At 42.1% G+C, this 20,721-nt stretch overlaps 1 protein-coding gene across 6 annotated transcripts in view; it reads right to left on the bottom strand.

The window, feature by feature from the left end:
* Dtnb (dystrobrevin beta) overlaps positions 1-20,721 on the bottom strand; it is a 204,009-nt gene that overhangs the window by 70,255 nt on the left and 113,033 nt on the right. The gene's annotated exons all lie outside the window — the stretch shown is intronic.

The following is a 20,721-nucleotide window of genomic DNA, read 5'->3' as shown; positions in this document are numbered from 1 at the left end:
CTTTTCAAAGGAGCAACAGCAATGATGGTCTCCGTGACATCATTACAACACGACATTATAAGTGCCCAGCTACACACAATATTTTTGATTGTTTGTTTGTTTTCTGTTTTTTGAACCAGGTGTTACTAGGAAACCCAGAAACTCCATATCCTAGCAGTTCAACCTCCAGAGGGCTGGAATTACAAGTGTGCGCCACCATTCCCAGCTGGGCTTCCAGTCTGTCGCAAAGAAGACTACAGAACACAGAATGACTTATTTCCTTCAAATAAAGTACCTCTAATTTACTTACAATGACTTAAAAATCTAATCATAATTTCAAAGCTCAACTAGGTTCCTAATCTCAGTATAACAGCATAAGTAAATTTAGTTAGCTAATTATCTGCCGGATTTCTGACTTAAAAATGAACAAAAATTTAACCACAGGAAGGCACATGACCATTGCTGAGAGTTACAACTTGCTTTTTTTTTAAAAAAAAAAAAAGATGGTTTTTTATATATATATACACACACATATATATATATATATATATATATATATATATATATATATATATATATGAGTGTGTTTGCCTACAATGTACATAAATGCACCTCTTGCATGCAGTGCCCATGGAGACCAAAAGAGGACCCCAGATCCCCCCTGGAACTGGAGTTACAGAGGACTGTAAGCTGCCACCTCAGTGCTAGGAACCAAACCTGTGTCCTCTTCCCGAGCTGTAGGGACTCTTCACTGCTGAACCATCACTTACTCTGCCTTGATTTCTGCGCAGTTTGTGTGTGAATCTGCCCCACCCTCTGAGCAGTTTTTAGTTACAGACATTAAGCTGACACAGTCCCACTACTCTTTACCCGGGCTGTCAGCCGGGCACTTGGGCGTCTTTAATAGATTTTCTGGTCTGTTTGCTCCTGTTAGTGTGAACGGGGGTCCACACTCAGGTCTTTACCTACACAGCAAGCACTTTACCCACAGAGTCCTCAGTCCAAGCCTCAGACCAAGATTTGTTTCTTTCCACTTAGTCATCATCTTCGCAGATTTATAAACCTATCCCTTTATCTCACAAGTGGAAATAATACATCGTCTAGGAAGAAGACCTGCTTATCATTATGGTAAAGAGAATTCTATGCTCTGGTGAAATATCAAGACAGGCAGCCGGGCAGTGGTGGCACACGCCTTTAATCCCAGCACTAGGGAGGCAGAGACAGGCAGATCTCTGGGAGTTCGAGGCCAGCCTGGTCTACAAGAGCTAGTTCCAGGACAGGCACCAAAGCTACAGAGAAACCCTGTCTCGAAAGCTACAGAGAAACCCTGTCTTGAAAAAGAAAACAAAAAACAAAAAACAGGCAGAGCCTAAATCTCTATTTGTTGCTGTGACTATAATTTTTTCACAGAATGCTGAGCCTGCAGGCAATAGTTACATTACAGTAAGCGTGGCTCATCTTATCTTCTTTGAGTAGTGTTTTGTTCTCTCTCTCTACGTAAGTCACAAACTACACTCTATTACTCTTAACAGGTTCTGTGATGATCGGCTGAAGCAAAGAACTTTAACAACAACTAAACCAGGCATGGTGGCTCATACCTTTAATCTCAGCGTCTGAGAGGCCGAACGCTGTGCAGTGATGGAGGAATATTGTGATCCTATTGCCAGCCTGGGTTACAGTGAGTTCTAGGACAGCCTACGCTAGAGAACCCTTATCTCAAAAAACTAAAACCAAAAAAGCAAAGCAAAACAGCAATAAACTAAAGCACTCCTTTGAAAATTATAAGGTTAAAAATATTAGGGGCCAGAGAGATGGCTCAGCTGTTAAGAGCACTGGCTGTTCTTTGAGACGATCCAGGTACAATTCCCAGCACCCACATGGCAGCTCACAACTGCCTGTAACTCCAGTTCCAGGGGATCTGGCACCTTCGCACAGACATACATGCAGGCAAAACATCCATGGGCTTAAGAATAAACAAATCTTGAAGAAATATTTTTAGCAGTACTGTAGTGTAACAAAAACATTGTGTGACTTATTTTCCACTGGTGAGGTCCCTCTGCCGTGCAGGAAGTGCATTTTAACAGCCATTCCTAATGATTAACCCACAGAAGATATGCATAATTTCCAAATCAACACCTAAGCTAAACAGACTGTAATTAATCTGTTAATCAATCAATGAGTTAATATGCCTCAATTGCTACCTCTAGTGCTTCAACATAACCATTTGTGATACAGATCTTATTTAATGAGATTTTCTTCAGGAAAGAAAAGGTTTAGCAATTAATACTTAATTTTTTAAAAAACTGCATTCATTTACTTACTCTCTGTGTGTTTATTTACCATAGCACATATGCAGATATCAGATGGCAGGGTTCTCTCCTTCTATTATGCAGGCCCCAGGGGTTAAACTCAAGTTGCCAGTTTTGGTGGCAAGTGCCTTTACCTGCTGAGCTACCTCACCAGCCCCATATTAATTAATTTTGGGGGTGGTAGTGGTGGAGAGTGTTGAGACTATGTAGCTTTGGCTGTCCTGGACCTCACTATGTAGACACCAGGCTAGCCTCAAACTCATAGAGATCCACCTGCCTCTGCCTCACAAGTGACGAAATTAAGGCATGTGTCACCCCTTATCATTTCTTATACGTTTACCATTACACACTATATCCAGAGACGCGTAGAGGAACCCAGCAGACTTTCTCAATCTTCTGAATGCTGAGACTCTTTATTGCAGTTCCTCATGTTGAGGTGACCCCAACCATGAAATTATTTTGGCTGTTACTTCGTAACTGTAATTTTGCTACTGTTACGAACTGTAAAATAAATATCTGATATGCAGGAGATCTGATATTCGATCCCTGTTGAAAGGTTGTCATTTCTAAAGCAGCCATGACCTACCCATTGAGAACCATTGCTCTCGCTCTAGAAAAGCCAAATTGTGAGATGAAACAATCAGCAAATAAACTACTTAATAGTATTTCATGTGTGTATGGGATCTGGTTTTGCGACAGAGTCTCACTCCCATGCTGACCTTAAACTATTAAGAGTCCTTTTCCGTCAGCCTCCTCAGTCTGGTTACAGGAACGGGGCAGTGCATCTGGTATCATTTATTCTGAGAAAGCAGCACAGATCACCAAATACAAAGAAACACACCATTTTACTTTGCAGGATGAATCTCTCCTTCCTTCCTTACTAAACTTATGAGGGAGTTTATTATTACTTTATAGAAATATAAAATTTTCCCCCTTCAGACAGGGTCTCACTATGTAGCTCTGGTTGCCTTAAAACTTGCTGTTTAAACCAGACTGGCCTTGAACTCGTGGAGATCTACCTGCCTACATCTCCCAAGTGCTGGGAACTAAAAGTGTGTCCCACCACATCTGCTGAAATATCAACTTTCCTATTTAAGAAAATGTAGTCTAGCATGGTGACTTATTACCTGTAATCCCACCATTCAGAAAGCAGAGGCTGGAGAATCAGTACCAGCTCCAGGTCAACTAGAGCTATAATGTGAGTCCCAGGCCAGCCAAAACACCCTCTACACACACACACACACACAGAGAGAGAGAGAGAGAGAGAGAGAGAGAGAGAGAGAGAGAGAGAGAGAGAGAGCTAGAGAGCGAGCACGCACAAAGCCAAACAAACAAGGGAACGACGGCAGCGGAAAAGGGTGGTATTGGGGAACTGGATCCATTTTTTAAACGTCCAGACAGTGCTGCCTGCTCTGTGTCAGCTACAGTTGACAGCCTTGGGGGCTTTCTGATGGAGGGCCACCCTGTCTTTCTGCCTGCTCTTTCCCATCTGGGAACTAAGCAGACGATGAAGACTACAGTGACTTTGGACAGTGAACCTCCTCTTGAGGATTGGCCAACTGGTCTGTGCGGAGCGGCGGGGTGCCTCTGGGATGTGTCCCTAACTCCATTCTTATTCCAGTAAGACTCTCCACCCCGACTCCACTTCAGGTGGATAACACATTCCACTGCTCTATAAAAAACAGGACAACACTTCCTAACTGCAAAATTTACAGGAGAAGTTCCTGCTTCCTGTATTCCTTCCTAATGTCCAGATCTTTTCTTTTTTAGTACTCACTACAGTTTGTAATCACATATAACTAGTGTTTGATTTATCAACTGCTTTCACTCGATGGTTTGTAAACCTTGTTATATTTATTTGTGTGGTTTCAGTGTGTGTGCACTCGCACTTCCACGGCACACGTATGAGGTCAAGGTATAACTTGCAGGAGTCGGTTCTCCCCTTCCCCCGTGTGGGTCCCAGGGACTGAATTCAGGTCATAGCTTTGGAAGCTAGCACCTTTATCCACTGAGCCATCTTGCTGGCCCAGGAACTTGTAAACCTTGTGAGGGCAGGGCCCACAGGACTTGTTTCACTTCTGTATTTATCTTATTCGCATTGCAAACCTAAAACCATGAGCATGGTAGACGCTCAAGAAATATCTGTTCAGCTAGGCAGGATGAATAATACATCCTAGTGCATCCTGGTGGCACAGAGGTTTAAAGGCTAGCTTGGGCTACAAGAGAACCTGCCTCAGACACCAACAGCAACCACAAAAAAATCTGTAAAATAATGAATAAGTTTCTTTCCTATCCTGAGTTTTTAAGATTCTACTTAACATTCTAACCAACTTCAAACACCTTAGCTGAAACCCTAAAGTGCCAGCTAGTGAAAGGTTCGCCTGAATTGAATTTAATGAGGCAAATGTCTAGACAGGAGACCAAAGAAGGGTGTCAGACAGGACATTTGAGAGGGCAAAAACTCATAACTAAATAAAACTTTCAGAGTATACCCGAACTCCTGGAAGCAGCAGTACTCTGCATATAAACCAAACCAAACTGGCCAACTAGGCCTGCTGGACTATTCTTGTGGCTGGAGGAAGTCACCCCTGTGTTCTGTGACTCTTCCTGGAGAAACACCTATCAAAGACAGGTGATCAAAGACCAAAGAAGGGATTCCACACATTCCAGGTGAACAAGAATTTATGGGAATTACTTACAAAAACATTGTGACTTTTAGGAAACTGCCCTACCCCAGCACACTCTAGCATTCCCTAAAATTAAGTGCAGCTAGGACCCAGTTACATGAACAGGATGAAGTTTGGCTGGAATCTCTGGTAGGGTCTGGTGCCGCCCCTCTCCTAGTGAAAGTAGTGAGCCTGATTAAGGGCCTCATGGATAGCCACAGTTGCTCTCATCTCAAGATGATAATGGTGTGTCACCCCCAGAAAACAGAGTTCCACAACTATAATTCCAGCACTCAGGAGTCTGTGGCAAGAGGATCATGAGTTTGAACTCAGTGTGAAATACACAGGGAGAACCTTTCTTAAAAACAAAAACAAACAGAAAACATACAGCTGCACCATACAATTAGATAAGAAAAAGAAATAAGAGATCCAGATTATGAAGGCGTAAAACTATCTGTTTTCAGATGACATGATCTCACACGTAGAAAACCGTCAAGATCTTACACAAAAGGACTATTAGAGCCAAGTTCAGCACAGCTGCAGGACACAAGATCAATGAACAAAACATCAATTGTATTTCTAAATATTAACAGTGAACTATCTGAAAATGAAATTTAGAAAACACATTCATTTATAATAGCATTAAAATAATAAAATACCCACAACGAATTTAACCAAAGTGTAAGATTTGCATTTTTTTTTTTGGTTTTTTTTTTTTTTTGGTTTTTCGAGACAGGGTTTCCCTGTGTAACAGTCGTAGCTGTCCTGGAACTAGCTCTTGTAAACCAGGCTGGCCTCGAACTCACAGGGATTCATCTGCCTCTGCCTCCTGAGTACTGGGATTAAAGGCATGCCACACCACCCGGCCAGACTTGCATTCTTAAAACTATAAAAACATACCATAGTAATTAAAGACAATTTAAATAAATGGAAAGATGCCTCTCGTCCATGAGTTGGAAAATTCAAAAGTTTTAAGGTAAAAACCTCCCTGCACTGAACTGTGGGTGAAATGCATCTCTTAGCAATGTCATAGCTGCTGCCCTTTTCTGCAGGACCCAGTGAGCTGCATGAAGATGCAAGGACATGAAAAAGCTAAAGCCACATTCTAAAGGGACAGACCTGGATGACATGTAACCCCAGACTTCAGACTTAAATCTTATTTCATGTAAGCTAGTTTGTTTTCTGTGTAAATATCCATTCAATTCTTAGCACCACAAAACACAGCCAATGCTCAGGGTTAGAACTCTCTCTTCCTCCCCACGCCCTGGTGTCCAGGCTAGAGTTCAGACACACACACACACACACACACACACACGTTGTTGCTGTATACAGGGCCTAGGACAGAGTGCATCCAGCAGCAGCACTGTGCTCACCATCTCACTGTCCCTATTTCTCCACACCATCGGGGAAAAACATGAACAGACTCTCAGGAAGCTGAAGGGCACCACAGTGAGCAGGGAGGAAGGAATTTTATGATGTGTTTCCCTTTAAAGATGGTAAACTTGTGGCACCCCCAGCCATTTTTTCCTTGGACTTGCTCCACTGACTACCTCAGGTAGAAATCTGATTTGAGGTTTACACATTACTTTTTGGAAATATTGCTTGGGGAAGATTGCAGTTTATAGGGGTTGCCCTTCTTATTTTTATTTTGGAACTTTTACTTAAGCTTGTGTGTGTGTGTTTGTGCTTGTGTAGGTGCACATGTGTGAGCATGTATGTATGTATGTGTGTGTACATGCACATGGAGGCCAGAAAACCACCTCAGGTCTCAGTCTTCAGGAGCTATTCACTTTGGATAATTTTATTTTATTTTATTTTTTTTATTTTATTTTTTTTAAATATTTATTTATTATTTATACAATGGTCTATCTGTGTGTATGCTGAAGACCGGAAGAGGGCACCAGACCTTATTACAGATGGTTGTGAGCCACCATGTGGTTGCTGGGAATTGAACTCAGGACCTTTGGAAGAGCAGGCAATGCTCTTAACCACTGAGCCATCTCTCCAGCCCGGATAATTTTATTTTTGATACAAGGTTTCTCACTGGTTTAGGATTCACAAGGAGCCAGTGAGTCCCAGGAATCTGATTGTAATCCTCAATGCTAGGATTACAAGCATATGCTACAAAATCTGGCTTTTCTATGTGGGTTTTGGGGACCAAACCCAAGTCTTTGTGTTAGATACAAAGCACTTTACTGGTGGAGTCATCTCCCTAACCCCCAAAGTGTGTGTGTTCCTATATATGTGTGTGAGGGTACATATGTGTGTATGTACATGCAGGTGCCTGTGGAGGTCTGAAGGCGTCACTGGATCTCCTGGAGTTCTAAGCAGTTATGAGCTACCTGATGTGAGTGTAGAGAGCTGAATTCAGGTCCTCTGCAAGAGCAGCCCAACAACCCTGCCACACACATTTTTAAAAAATAAAAAGTAAAAAGATAAATAAATAAAGAGAATTTATCATGGGTTGGAGAGGAGCCTCAGAGGTTAAATGTTTGCTGTGCAGGTCTGATGACTTGCCTTTGCATCCTCAGAACCCACATAAAAAGCTGGGACAGTAGTACTAGTGTCTGTGATACCAGGGTAGCACAGGCTGAGGGGTGGAGATGGACTATCTGGAAGCTCAGAAGCCCGTGAGTCTGGCATCAGTAGCAGTGAACAGAAGCAGAGACCCTAACTCATGCAAGGTGGAAGGTAAGGACTGACCCCCAAGGTTGTCCTGACCTCCTCATGTGAGCTGAGCACTCATATACACAATGAACACACATACACACATTTTATGAAAAGTTTACCCTGACATTAAAAAGGGGAAAGTTTATTAATACTCATTCTATGTTCCGTTTCTCTCCTTCCTTCCACATCAGTCACAGGTGTTAAAGTCTCGGTGTGACTCATCCCTGACATCCATTCCTTTGATGTCACTATGGGTTCTCTTAGGCAGCAGACAATGACACCCACAAGGTGTCATCTTTGTTATGACACAGACTGGATAAAACTGCTCTTCTGCATCTAATGCCACCGACACAAAATTTACAGCAGCCTCCTCCATCACACCAAGCCAGCTGACAAACTCCTACAATCATCCAATGCGTTGTTAAACTTAAAGACTGAATTTACTCATTCTGCACCCAATAAATAGGCTTGAAATAATGGCAATGTAGAGACTTTCTCTTCACACGGTGGTAATATTTTTTAAGCACACAAGGATATATAGAAAAAAAAATTCCAGCTGGGTATGGTGGCACACGCCTTTAATCCCAGCACTCGAGAGGCAGAGGCAGCAGGGGATCTGTGATCTCGAGGCCAGCGTGGTCTACAGAGTAAGTTCCAGGATAGCAGGGAAGAAAGTTCTTCTCTATTAAAGAATCCGTACCATACAGAATCCCTCCATTGACTGGGCTCAATACTATCAAAGACAGTGTCCAAGAATACTAAAGTCCTGGGTGTTTGGAATTGCCTTTATGCTGCACATTAGAAAAAAAAAAAACTGCCAAAAGTTTTTAAATAGTCATCTAAGGAAGTAATAAACTGGTAATAGTTTTTGATTCTTCTGTTTTCTCTTCTGTACTAAATATCATCTGTAGGTTGCCAGTTTCCAAATTTGTATTTCCAAAGTTCAGACACTCTCTGACAACTCCCTCGTACCTGTGGAGGTCAGAGGAGGCCATCAGACACCATCGAACTGGGGTTATAGATGGTCCTCTGTAAGAGAAACAGGCGCCCATAACTGCTGAGTCTTCTGATCAGCACTCAAATCCTTTTCTTTCTAAGATAAGGTCTTGGTATGTGGTCCAGGCTAGCCTTGAACATGCAGGAATCCCTTTGTCTCTCCTTTTTATTTCCCCTTTTTTCCCCTTTTTCTTTTCTTTTTCTTTCTTTTTTTTGAGACAGGGTTTCTCTGTGTAGCCTGAGCTGTCCTGGAACTCACTCTGTAGACCAGACTGGCCTCGAATTCACTGAGAACTGCCCGCTTCTGCCTCCTGAGTGTTAGAGTTAAAGGTGTGTGCCACCACCATCCAGCAATGTATAGTTATTTTATATTTGACAACACAGACTCTTTGTGGGACTTTACCATGGTTTCTTTTACTTCTTATCCACACCAGTTGTTTATAGTTTTCTGATTTGGGGGAAGCTTGGGTTCCTTGGATGTTTACTGAGGAGATTATTTGAGGCTAAGGTTTTGAAGGGCAATCCTTCATAGAAGACTCAGGTTTCTGACAGGCAAACCAAAAAAAAAAAAACAAAAACAAAAAAACAAACCCAATAAACAGTTCTCTTAATATATTTTAAATTTTTATTAATTTTTTCCAGGCTGATGAGCTGGCGACACTGGTACAGGACTTGCTATGCAAGACTGACAACCTGAGTCCGTTTTCCAGAAACCATGCAAATGTGGAGGGAGGGGAAGCCTCTACACAGACACATGGGCCCCGCGTGCACATGCCTGCACTGGCAAATCATACACATAGAATTAAAAGAAAACCTTGAATTATTTTTTCTTACAAGTATAAGTTGTATGTTGAACACGCCCCATGCCCCATCGTTCTCCTCCCTTTTCCCATATTTCTTCTGCGGAAAAAGAACAGTTTTAAATATAGGTTGTTCTTACTGTGTGTGTGTCAGTCCTGCCTTCCACCTTGTTCTTGTTCACTGCACTGGCTGGCCCACAATCTTTCAGTCATGTCTCCATCCATCCCTTGTTCACTGGGACTATATATAGACACTAGTGCTACTGCCTCTGGCTTTTTATTTGAGGTCTGAGAATCCACTCTCTTGCCAGCAAGTACTTTACCCACCGAGCTATCTCCCCAGTCCTTAAGTACACAAACACACATATATACACATACATGTGAAGATCACACTCATGCATAAGCACATACACATACAAGTGTACATACACGTACATGCATAGGCACAAACGTGTAAGTGATTTATGCTATCTGCAGTTTCTGGCACCCACTGGGGGACTTGGAATGTATGTTTAATGGGTAAGAGGAACTACTGCACACTGGTAGTTGTCTCAGGGCTTGTGGAGGTTTGAATGAGGATGGACCACATAGGCTCATATGTTTGAAGGCTTGGTTTCTGGTTAGCGGAACTGTTTGGGAAGGATTATGAGGTGTGACTTTATTGGAGGAGGTGTGTCGCTGGGGGTAAGCTCTGAGGTTTCAAAAGCCCGCACCATTCCCATTTAGCCCGTTTCTGCCGTGTGCTTGTAAATGAGATGTGAGCTCTCAGCTTCTGCTCCAGCTTTATACCTGCCTGTCTACCTTCCGCCATGATGGCCATGGACTCTAATCCTCTGGAACTGAGAGCCCCGATAAGGTCTTTCTTCTGTGCATTTCCTTGATTATGGTGTCTTTCTGCAGCAATAGAAAAGTATTACAACAAGGCTAGAGCTGTAAGACACAATTTATAATAAATGATAAAAATGTCTTTGGATGATGGAAATATCTAAAACCAGATGGTAGTGAAGGTTATAAAATGATATAAATTTAGCAAAAGTAATATAACTTGCCAAAGTGAGCAAATCTTGTGGTATGTAAATATTCTTTACTTTTGAACTATATGCTTAAAATTCATTAAGATGATAACTTTTATATGTTTTTCAAATATTTTTTACTCTATTTTACATGTATGGGTGTTTGTCTATATGTATGTCTGTGTACCAAGGGTGTAGGATGTCCATAGAGGACAAAAGAAAGCTTTGGATCCCCTGGGAGAGACAGTTATGAGCTTCCATGAAGGTGCTGGGAATTGAACTCAGGTCCTCTGGAAGAGCAACCAGTGCTCTTAACCACTGAGCCATCTTCCCAACCCAATTTTATGTGTGTGTGTATGTGTGTGTGTTTTAATATAATGGGGAGATGACTTGGCTAGTCAAGAGTCTGCTGTGCAAGCATGAGGAACTTAGTTCAGATTCCCGGTACTCATGTAAAAGCTGAGCACGACAGCACTTCCGTAACCCAGTGCTGGGGTGCACAAGGAGACAGGCAGATCCCTGGGGCTCACCAGCCAACCAGTCTAGCTGAACGAGCCCTGGCTGCTTTCAGTTTTATTGTATTAAATAAAGCTGGGTCTCCTTAATGCACCACAATGAATAACTACATTGTTGTTCACGCATGCGGCCATCTCTCTGTTACACAGACACACAGAGACATTCATAGGTGTGGATTCGTGAGTGTATGCAAGTTCCTTCAGCCCTATACACATGCACACACTAAGGCAAAGTGTTCATCCTATCTCCAGGACTATGTTAGTTCACTGTCCTCCATGTTCATTCTCGCTGGGGAGGCACAGTTTCGGGGCTAGCAAGCCAATTCTAAAATTAGAAGGCAATGATTTCAGGAACTTCAGCCTGACCAGCTGCCAGTGCTCAGCCTCTAATGAGCCCTGTATGAACTGCTAGGTTTTCAAAACCATCTCAGCATGGAGGACAGGTCAGAATCAGCTGTGCTGTAGCCCGAGCGCAAGTCAGCTGTCCACTGTATGCTGTAGGAAAACGGGAATCAAAAGCAACTTTTCTTCTCTCAACACATCAGATGGTGTTAGGCCTGAAATTTTGGGTGCTTGATGGAGCACTGGCGAGTTTAATCATACTACCAACGGCACCATTTTCAAAAACATTAAAAGAAAACATAGGACTTGTGTTAATTGGGAAAGTCAACCCGGGCCATAGAACCAAAGACAACAAGCGTTCAGAAAAAAGAAAAAAGAATATGAAGAAACACAAAGTGTTCAAAATTGCCAGTTTCCATTTATGCTTCCTTTAAGGCAGAAGTTCGCAAGGTTTATCTATGAAGGGTCAGCTAATGCATGTTGGGCTCTGAGGGCTAGGGTGTATCAGGGACAGCCACTCTATTCTGCACTGTCACTGAAAACAGATATAAACAAGGTACAGTGGTCCATGTCTGTAATCCCAGAACTTGACAAGTAAAGACTGTATGATCAGAGGCTCAAGAAGATCATGGGGCTGGGAAGCATGAGGATTGAGTAAAAAAAAAAAAAAAAAAAACAACCAGAATTTACGTAAAAACCAGGCGGGTGTGGTGGGTCACCTGTAACCCCAGTGTCTGGGAGGTGAAGACAATGAGGCTTTGCAGCAGGCTGGCTAGCTAATCAATCCAAACTGGAAAGTCCCCAGCTGGGCAAGAGTCTTCGCCTCAGTAGATAAAGCAGAGAGCAGCTGAGGAAGACATCCACCATCCTCTCTGCTTCTGTGCATCCAAGTCTAGCCCACAGTGCCACAGCTGGCTCGAATCACTCAGCAATCCTCATTTAATTTCTGGATTGCTTGGATTATAGTCATGAGTTACTATACCTGATTACGTATTCTTTTTATTTGAAATGCATCTTTATTTTATAAATAATTTAATAAAATTAAATTTTAACTAAAGTTTAACTTATCTAAAGATAAATTAAGATTTATCTTTAAGGGCTGGGGAAATGGTTCAGTTCGAACAAGAACTGCTGAATCCATGTAAAAAGCCATGAGTGGTGGTGGTACATGCCTACAATGTTGGGTAGGTACAGAGACAGGAGGATCCTTAAAGCTTGTTGGTCAAATTAGCAAGCTCCAGGTTTAGTGAGCGACCTTGTCTCAAAAAATAAGGTAGAAATCTGGTGAGAGGCCTCAGGGGATGCAGACACTTGTTGCCAAGCCTGATGACCTAAGTTCAATGCCCAGCACCCACATAGTAGAGAGAATCGACTCTTAAAAGTTTTCCTCTGACCTCCACAGACTCACTGTGGCAAACATGTACAGACACTCACTCCCCCTACACACAAACAAATAAAAGCAATAGAAAAGAATAAGGTAGAGAGTAATAAAACACACCTGACACTGACCTCTGGCCTTCACAAGCATACACACAAGTGCCCACATATACTACTTCCCCCAAAACAGCTTTAATGATTTAAAAATATGAAAGTGATTCCTAGACCTCGCACCATCGGCTGGTGTTCTCTTGAGGGCTGCCGTGTGTCAGCCCCGTTAAGAAGTCAATGATCGCAGTTACACGCAGCAGGACACATGACCCTGCTCTTCTTGTTGCATTATGAAAACAAGGCAGACAGGAAGCAATACCAGCTAGTTTTGCTTTCTGTCAGAAATAAATAGCCACAAACCGAAGTGAAACGGCGAGTAACCTCTAATTAAAGAAATTAAGTTTAAGGACTGTGTGGTTAGATAATTAGAACCTGAGCGAGAGCAAATTGCTTGAACTAGAACAGCAGAAGGTTTATCAAAGACATCGCGAGCTGCAAGCTGTATGAAAATATTTTGATCAGAGACACACTAATTTCTCTCGGAGACGCAGAGGAAAAGTTGCTAGAGTGCTGACAGACAAATTAGTTTTGTTTTGAATACAAGCCCCGAGATTTTAGAAACCTTGTTTACACGATATTCTCAACCTCCCCCAACATAAGGAATTATGGCTGCCATCTAGTGGAGGCTTTGGGGACATCGAGAGGACATGACCATCATGACTTTTATGAAGAGAAGACAAATACGGTAAAAGGCATGTACTACATCATTCTATCGTTTATTCTTCAACGTATTTAAGTGCCTACCATGCTCTGGGCATTATTTATACACTTAGAATTCAGCAGAGAGTAAGCCAAAGCCTCCTGAAGTATATATTTTCGGGATGATTCAACTTACTTGAGGAAAAGATTTTTAAGTTTTAGTTACCTAGGGAATCCTACCTAACCTCTTACAAGCTGTTTCACATGTCTTGTCCTTAAAGAACATCCTGTGCTAACTGAGAGCCTGATTATCACCAACTTACGGCAAGGCAGACTGAGGTCTTTGCTTTCCTTCCGTCTTTATCCGTCTCTCGTTCACCAAGTTCCCTCTTGATTCTGAAACTGACCACTGGTTCAGGCTACAAGTCAGTCCTGTTTCTGCTCTAAGGTTTCTTAGCACTGTAGGAAGCAGGTAAAAGAGGAGGCTGGGAAGAAGGTGGGATCTGGACACAAGCCCCAACAGCCTTGCTCTGTTCCTTCGTGATGACAAGGCTGCCATTCAACCTCACCAAGGCTGTCCTTGGCTTTTCAACAGGCTGGTGGTAGTTATACCACGGGGTTGCCGTGAAAGTTAAATAAGCAAAGATCTATACCATTGGGAGTCCCGAGTACCAACATCTGACCTTCAAATCCATGGTCTTGAACAAATCCCTATTCTGTGCAAACAATGAGACAGTCAAATATACTTTATCTCATAGTCATCTTAAATTTCCACCCCAGATTCCTACCACAGTTTTGAATTTTTTGTTTGTTTATTTATTTTTTGAGACAGAGTCTCATGTAACGTAGGCTGGCTACAGCGACAGGAAACAAGGTGGCTGAGTAATTTTGAACTCCTGACCCTCCTGCCCTCACTTCCTAAGTGCTGGAATTACAGAAGTGGGCCACTACACCCGAATTGGAGTTATAATTTTATATCTTATTCTGCAATAGTAGTAAAATGTAAGAGTTTGTATATTTGTATGTACGTGTGTGTGTGCGTGCATGGGTGCAGGCAGGCCGGGGATTAACACAAGTTGTCTTTCCTTACAATTTCTACTTTTTAACTTTTTGAGACAAGGTCTCACTGAACCGGAAGCTCATCTATTTGGCCAGACTGGGCAGCCAATGACCTTCAGGAATTTGGTGTCACCCCAGCACAGGAGGCACAGGCATAAGGCATTGTGTCTGGCTTCTTATGTGGGTTCTGCGAATCCAAACTCAAGTCCTCAGGCTGGTAAGGGAGGCACTTTACCAGCTAAGCCAAGCCCTTAACACTCCTGCCACACACCCTCTTTAGAAGAGGGCACCAGATCTCATTACAGATGGTTGTGAGCCACCATGTGGTTGCTGGGAATTGAACTCAGGACCTCTGGAAGAGCAGTCAGGACGCTTAACCACTGAACCATCTCTCTAGTCCCTGGATCAGCCTTTTACATGCTATAAATACAGGCATGAGCTACCACAACAACCTTGAACAATTTTTTGTTCGCTAACTGTGGTGGTTTGAAAGAAAATGGCCCCCGAAGGGAGTAGCATTTATTAGGAGGTGTAGCCTTGTGGGAGTAGGTCTGGCCTTGTTGGAGGAAGTGTGTCACTGGGGGGGGGGGGGCTTTGAGGTCTTCTAGGCTCAAGATACCACCCAGTGCCTCAGACCACTTCCCTGCTGCCTGCACAAGCTGTGGAACTCTCAACTACCTCTCCAGCACCATTTCTGCCTGCATGCTGCAGATGATGGTAACAGATTGAACCTCTGAAATGAAAGTTTTTACAAGAGTAATTTTGAATCTTGAGGTCATGGTATCTCTTCACAGCAATAGAAACCCTAACTAAGACATTAATTTTTATTTATTTTGTGGCGGGAGGGGGCACAGCATGGCATACAGTAAATGTTAAAAAAAAAGAAAAAACTTGTGGCAATTAATTCTCTCCTTCTATCACGTGGGTTCTGAGGATTAAATGGATTGTTAAGGTTGGCAGCAAGTGCCCCTACACAATGAAACATCTGATCAATCTTTTTATTTTTTAATTAATTTATTGTGTGTGCATGCATGTATACACACATACACACACACATACACACACACATGAAGGTCAGAAGAAAACCTTAATTTATTTCTCTCTTCCTACTATATGAGTTTTGAGAACCAAATTCAGGTCATCAAGTTTAGTGAAGCACCTTTATACTCTGAGACAGAGCACTAAACCTCAAGGTTGGAGTTTTAAATTTATTTCTTGCTGTGCAATATTGGCAAAATATAAGTTTAGTTTAGTTTTTTTGTTTTGTTTTGTTTTAACAGAGTATCTATAGCTCAGGCTGGTCTGGAACTCTGTCAGACTCTGAAATGGTAGGGTTGAAGGTGTGAAATCACCACATCCAGCTAAATGTATTTATTTGAGTACATATGTGTATATGTTTGTGTGTGTTCAGATGTATAGGGGTACACACATGTACATGTGTATGGAGGTCCAACACTGACATTATGTGTCTTCCTTTGTCACTGTTCTCTTTACGAGGTCTCTTGCTCACTTATTCCACTAGTCTAGCTAGTCAGTTTGCCCGGGATCCTGTCTATGCCTCCTGGGTGGAAGCATTTTATATACTGAGCCATCTTGCAAGCCCTATACTTAAGGTGTCTAATGTCTTTATAACATCTACCTGCATGACCACAATAGTTCAAAGCGCCATGGTTCTCACCTGGTCCACGATAACACTTGTCCATCTGGTCTCCCCTCTTTCATTCTTGTCCTGCTCCTTATCTCAACATGATAGACAGTGGGGAATTTGTTTATTTTTAATTTTTTTAAATAAAAAACTTGATAAATCTTCCTATCTACAGACCTTCTATTAAGGATAGAGTCTATCAGTGTGCAGCAGCCCATGCCTCCTCGACAGCCTGCTCCGGCGTATCATGGCTCTGGTCCTAATGCCTTCTTCTGCCAGGACTCTCCACCCTCCATAGCTAATTCCTAGCCATCTCTGGCTTCACTGTAAATGTCATTCTTCATGAGTGCATTTCCTAGCTTGGCACTAAGATAATGCCAGACCATAAGGAAAAAACATCTTGTTACAGAATTAGTTTGCATATTAGGCCAAATATGAGACACTATTTTCCAAAGATTCAAAGTAAATAGGATAGTTCTTCTGAATACAATAGGACAATTGTGAAACTGATCAGAAACCATGAAACTGGTTCACCAAGAAATTCTCAGGAGATTTAAAGCAATCCCTAAGCTCCTTGGTATTTAGTTCAGAGACTGCCAAAGGCACACGGCTAAAGAATATTTAACACAAGGAAGCTATTCTTTCAAGTAGAACTTCAGACATCTTTAAAAGACATTTATCAAGTTAGTGAGATGGCTAAGTAGGTAAAGGAACCTGCATGACGGCCTGCCTGGAGATGCGAACGGGGAAAGGAGAGCACTGACTCCCAGAAGGTACCCTCTGACTTCCACAAGGCATACAGATGGCATGTTCTCACACCCCTGCACACGTACACATACACACACACACACACGTACACATGTACACACAATGAATAAATAAGATGGCCCTGATCTGACACTAGTTACATGGTACAAAATAAAATTTTAATTCTGAAGTGACATGTCAAATTGGCAAAATGTACTTTACCTTTGTCTCCTGAAGGGTAGCCACTAATAACTGTTTACTGGTTACCTTTTGTATAGGTTTTTATGCATTCATACAAATCACCTATTTTTGAAGTTTGGATAAATGGTCATACTTGACCTTCTGTAAAAGTCCTGCTGTAATCAGGGTTTCTAGACAAAAGCCGGGCTCTGGCAGCCTCGACTGACCAGGCATGACCAGCTTCTGAATAAACCTATTAAAAGGACAAGTGTTGACGAAAAGCAGAGAACACGGATTAATTCACGTGGCCACATCAGGAAGAGGATAAGAGTTCATTGACCAGGGCTGGTCGGTGGTTAACGCATTTGCTGCTCTAGCAGAGGACCTGGGCTCGATTCCCAGAACCTACACAGCAGCTCACATCTGTCTGTCACTCTAGTTTCAGGGACATTAAAGACATCGATGAGAGCCCTGGACTTTGAACCCAAGAAAGAAGCTGAGCAAATAATAAGTAGAACTGATAAAGGGCAGGAAAAGTGAACTCAGGAAATGTCTGAGAGACAGAAAGAAACCGTGAAAGCTTTTCGGCTCTCGCGAGGATGACACTGGGAAGACTCCATTGATAAAGCTGAAGTGCATGCTGGGTTCGCAAGAATGTGACTGACAAGGAGCTACAGCAAACAATGCAGGAGGCTGATGGGGATGGCGAGGTGAGAGAGCAAGAGTTCCTGGGCATCACGACTAAAACCAGCTCGATCCGTGTTTCCATGGGACTGTCAGGGTGCTTGACTAGACAGTGTCTGTGAAACCTGGCTTCTGAGAACACCAATCCACTTCAGCTACAACCACAAATCTCTTTTAGACTCTTTTGGAAGTTTTCCTTGATATTACCATACTTTGTAAAGTCACCTACTAATTCTAGAAAGCTGAACAAGAGGGCATTAGAATGGGCATAAAAGGTCTTTTTTAAATTTTTTATTTTTTTTATTTTTTAAAGACAGGATTTCTTGTGTAGCCCTGGCTTTCCTGGAACTCACTCTGTAGACCAGGCTGGCCTCGAACTCACAGAGATCCACCCGCTTCTGCCTCCTGAGTGCTGGGATTAAGGGTGTGTGCTGTCACCACCTAGTCAAAAGAGGTCTTAAAGTCTACCTGTCTTATACCGCCTTATATCATGCTTGTCATGCATGTCCACATAAGTGCAGACACGAAATGGTTTTTTATTTGTGTTGGGGGGGGGAGTAGGGGAGGAGAGGAGAAAGAGAGATGCATGTGCACAGATCATGAATGTGGAGGTCAAAGAACAACTTGCAAGACCTGGTTCTGTTTCTACCATCTTGGACCCAGAAATCAAACTCAGGTTGTCAGGCTTAGTGGCGAGTGCCTTAACCTGCTGAGCTATTGTGAATCCTCTTCAATAGTTCCAGCGTTTAGCTGATATCTGATCAGTTTTTTAATTTGATGCTATAATTATTATTTGGGTGTGTGTTTGTGAATATGTTTCAGTTTACTCAGAGGTCAGAGTTCAACGCTGGGTATTGTTCTTTTCTGAGACAGGGTCTCTCACTAGGGCCTGGGGCTTGCCAATTAGGTTAGGCTGGCTGGTTAGTAAGCCCCAGGGATCCTCCTGTCTCGATCTTCCAAACACTAGAATTACAAGTGTGCATCCCCATGTGCAATGTTTTAACGTGTTTTCTGGAGCTCAAACTAGGGTCCGTATGCTGGGCGAATAAGTACTTTACCAACTGTGCCTTCTCTTCAGTGCCATAGTTCTCTTCTAAAACCCACCGAGGGCCAAGGAAAATGGCCCCATTGGTAAATCACTTGCTATGCACCCATGAGAACCTGATCTTGGATCCCTAGTACCCATGTAAAAACCTCGGTGTGGCAGCCCACATCTGTAACTCCAGTGGTGGTGGAGATGGGAAGAGACAGGTGGGTCACAGAAGCTCACTAGCTGGTTAGTCTAGCTAAACAGATAAGCTCCAGGGTGAGAGACCTTTTCTTGAAATCTAATAAAGTGGACATTGACTGAGAACGACATTCAACGTTGACGTCTGCTGTCCACATTCATGTATATATGTGTGCATGTGTCCCCATACATACACATGTACACACTGATAAGACATATACATATACCATTCAAAAATAATGGGGAAATCAACTGAGAAAGACATTCAACATTGACCTCTGCACATTCGTGCACATATATGTGCATTTGTCCCCATAAGACATGTACATATATGTGCATTTGTCCCCATAAGACATGTACATACACCATTCAAAAATATTTTTTAAATGAGCACACACAATAAAATCTGACTATATTGCTATGCTAATGGTTTTGTCCATTACACCCTTTCTATTCAGTATGGAAGTTTCTAACCATCATAGTAAAACCTTTTATACCCCAAAAAGCATGATTAATTTCTGAAAGTCTACAAAGTGGAAAGAAATAAAGCCATCATTATTTGCGGATTATAAAATTATTTAAAGAAAATTCTAAAAAAATGAATACAAATTATCAGAAGCAATGAGCAAGTTAAGAGAGTTAAGTACACAGTACATTAAAATACAAAACCCATCAATATTTCCATACACTGTGAGTAACTGATAAGAAGCATCATTCAAAAAAGAACCCACTAGCATGACAAGGCATTACACAAATTCACGGGAATTATACACTTTTATAAGGTACTAAATATGTCTTGAGAATTTTATAGGAAAATTGACAACAAAATGAGTAGAGTCCTCAGGCATCAGTCTAGTCAGGTGAGACACTCTAACCTCCACTCAGGAAACTAAGGCTAGCAGGCTAGCCTGGGCTAAGAGAGGGCTTAAGGTCAGGTTGAACTACATAGTGAGATGTCTCCCCGCCCCCCCACACACACAGAAAAAAAGACCACAAAAACCACTTCAAAAACTAATCTAACATATATAACACCTTTCCTAGGTCAAAACCATAAAACTACTTAAAGGCATAAACGGGCATTTAAGCGAATGTAAAGAGACTATGTTTGTAGAATAGAAAATTCAGTATTATAAAAATGTCAATTTTCTCCAATTTTGTCTTTGGGTTCAAAAAAAATCAGTAAAAACCTGAACAAAATTTCATGAAGAATCCAATAAGCTGATGCCAAAATTTGTAAGAAAACAAGAAAGGACAAGAATAGAGATGATAGTCCTAAAAAATATCACTGTCTCTATGGTAACTGAGATAGGGTGATTTTGGCAAGGGAATAGCCAATTTGGCCAAAGAACACAGAATAAAGAGCCCAGAAATCAGCCCATGTACGTTTAGAAGCGACTTTTTTTCTTACTTATGCAGCATCAGAGGTTGAACCCAGAGCCTGGTATGCTGTGTGAACACCAAACCACATCTCCCCAGCTCTGGAAATTTTAATTTTGACAACAGTAACACTAACAACAGGTCACGAAAAAATGAATTATTTGCAAAAAATGACTTTGGAAGCAAGTTATTGTTAAAATGCAGACTGGTGCGTGTGCATGCATGCATGCGTGAGTGCATGTGCATGTGTGTGACTGACTCAACATCACACCATACAACAAAACCAACTCCATATGAACTGAAGACATACGTAGAAGAAATGGCTTCACAACGTACAGTGCACTGAAGAATAATCACGAGCTGTTGCACTGGTCTGCCTTTTGT

Source organism: Chionomys nivalis, chromosome 1 (genome assembly GCF_950005125.1).
Source record: "Chionomys nivalis chromosome 1, mChiNiv1.1, whole genome shotgun sequence".
In the NCBI taxonomy this organism is placed as follows: Eukaryota; Metazoa; Chordata; class Mammalia; order Rodentia; family Cricetidae; genus Chionomys; species Chionomys nivalis.
This window is presented reverse-complemented; position numbering and strand designations above follow the sequence as displayed.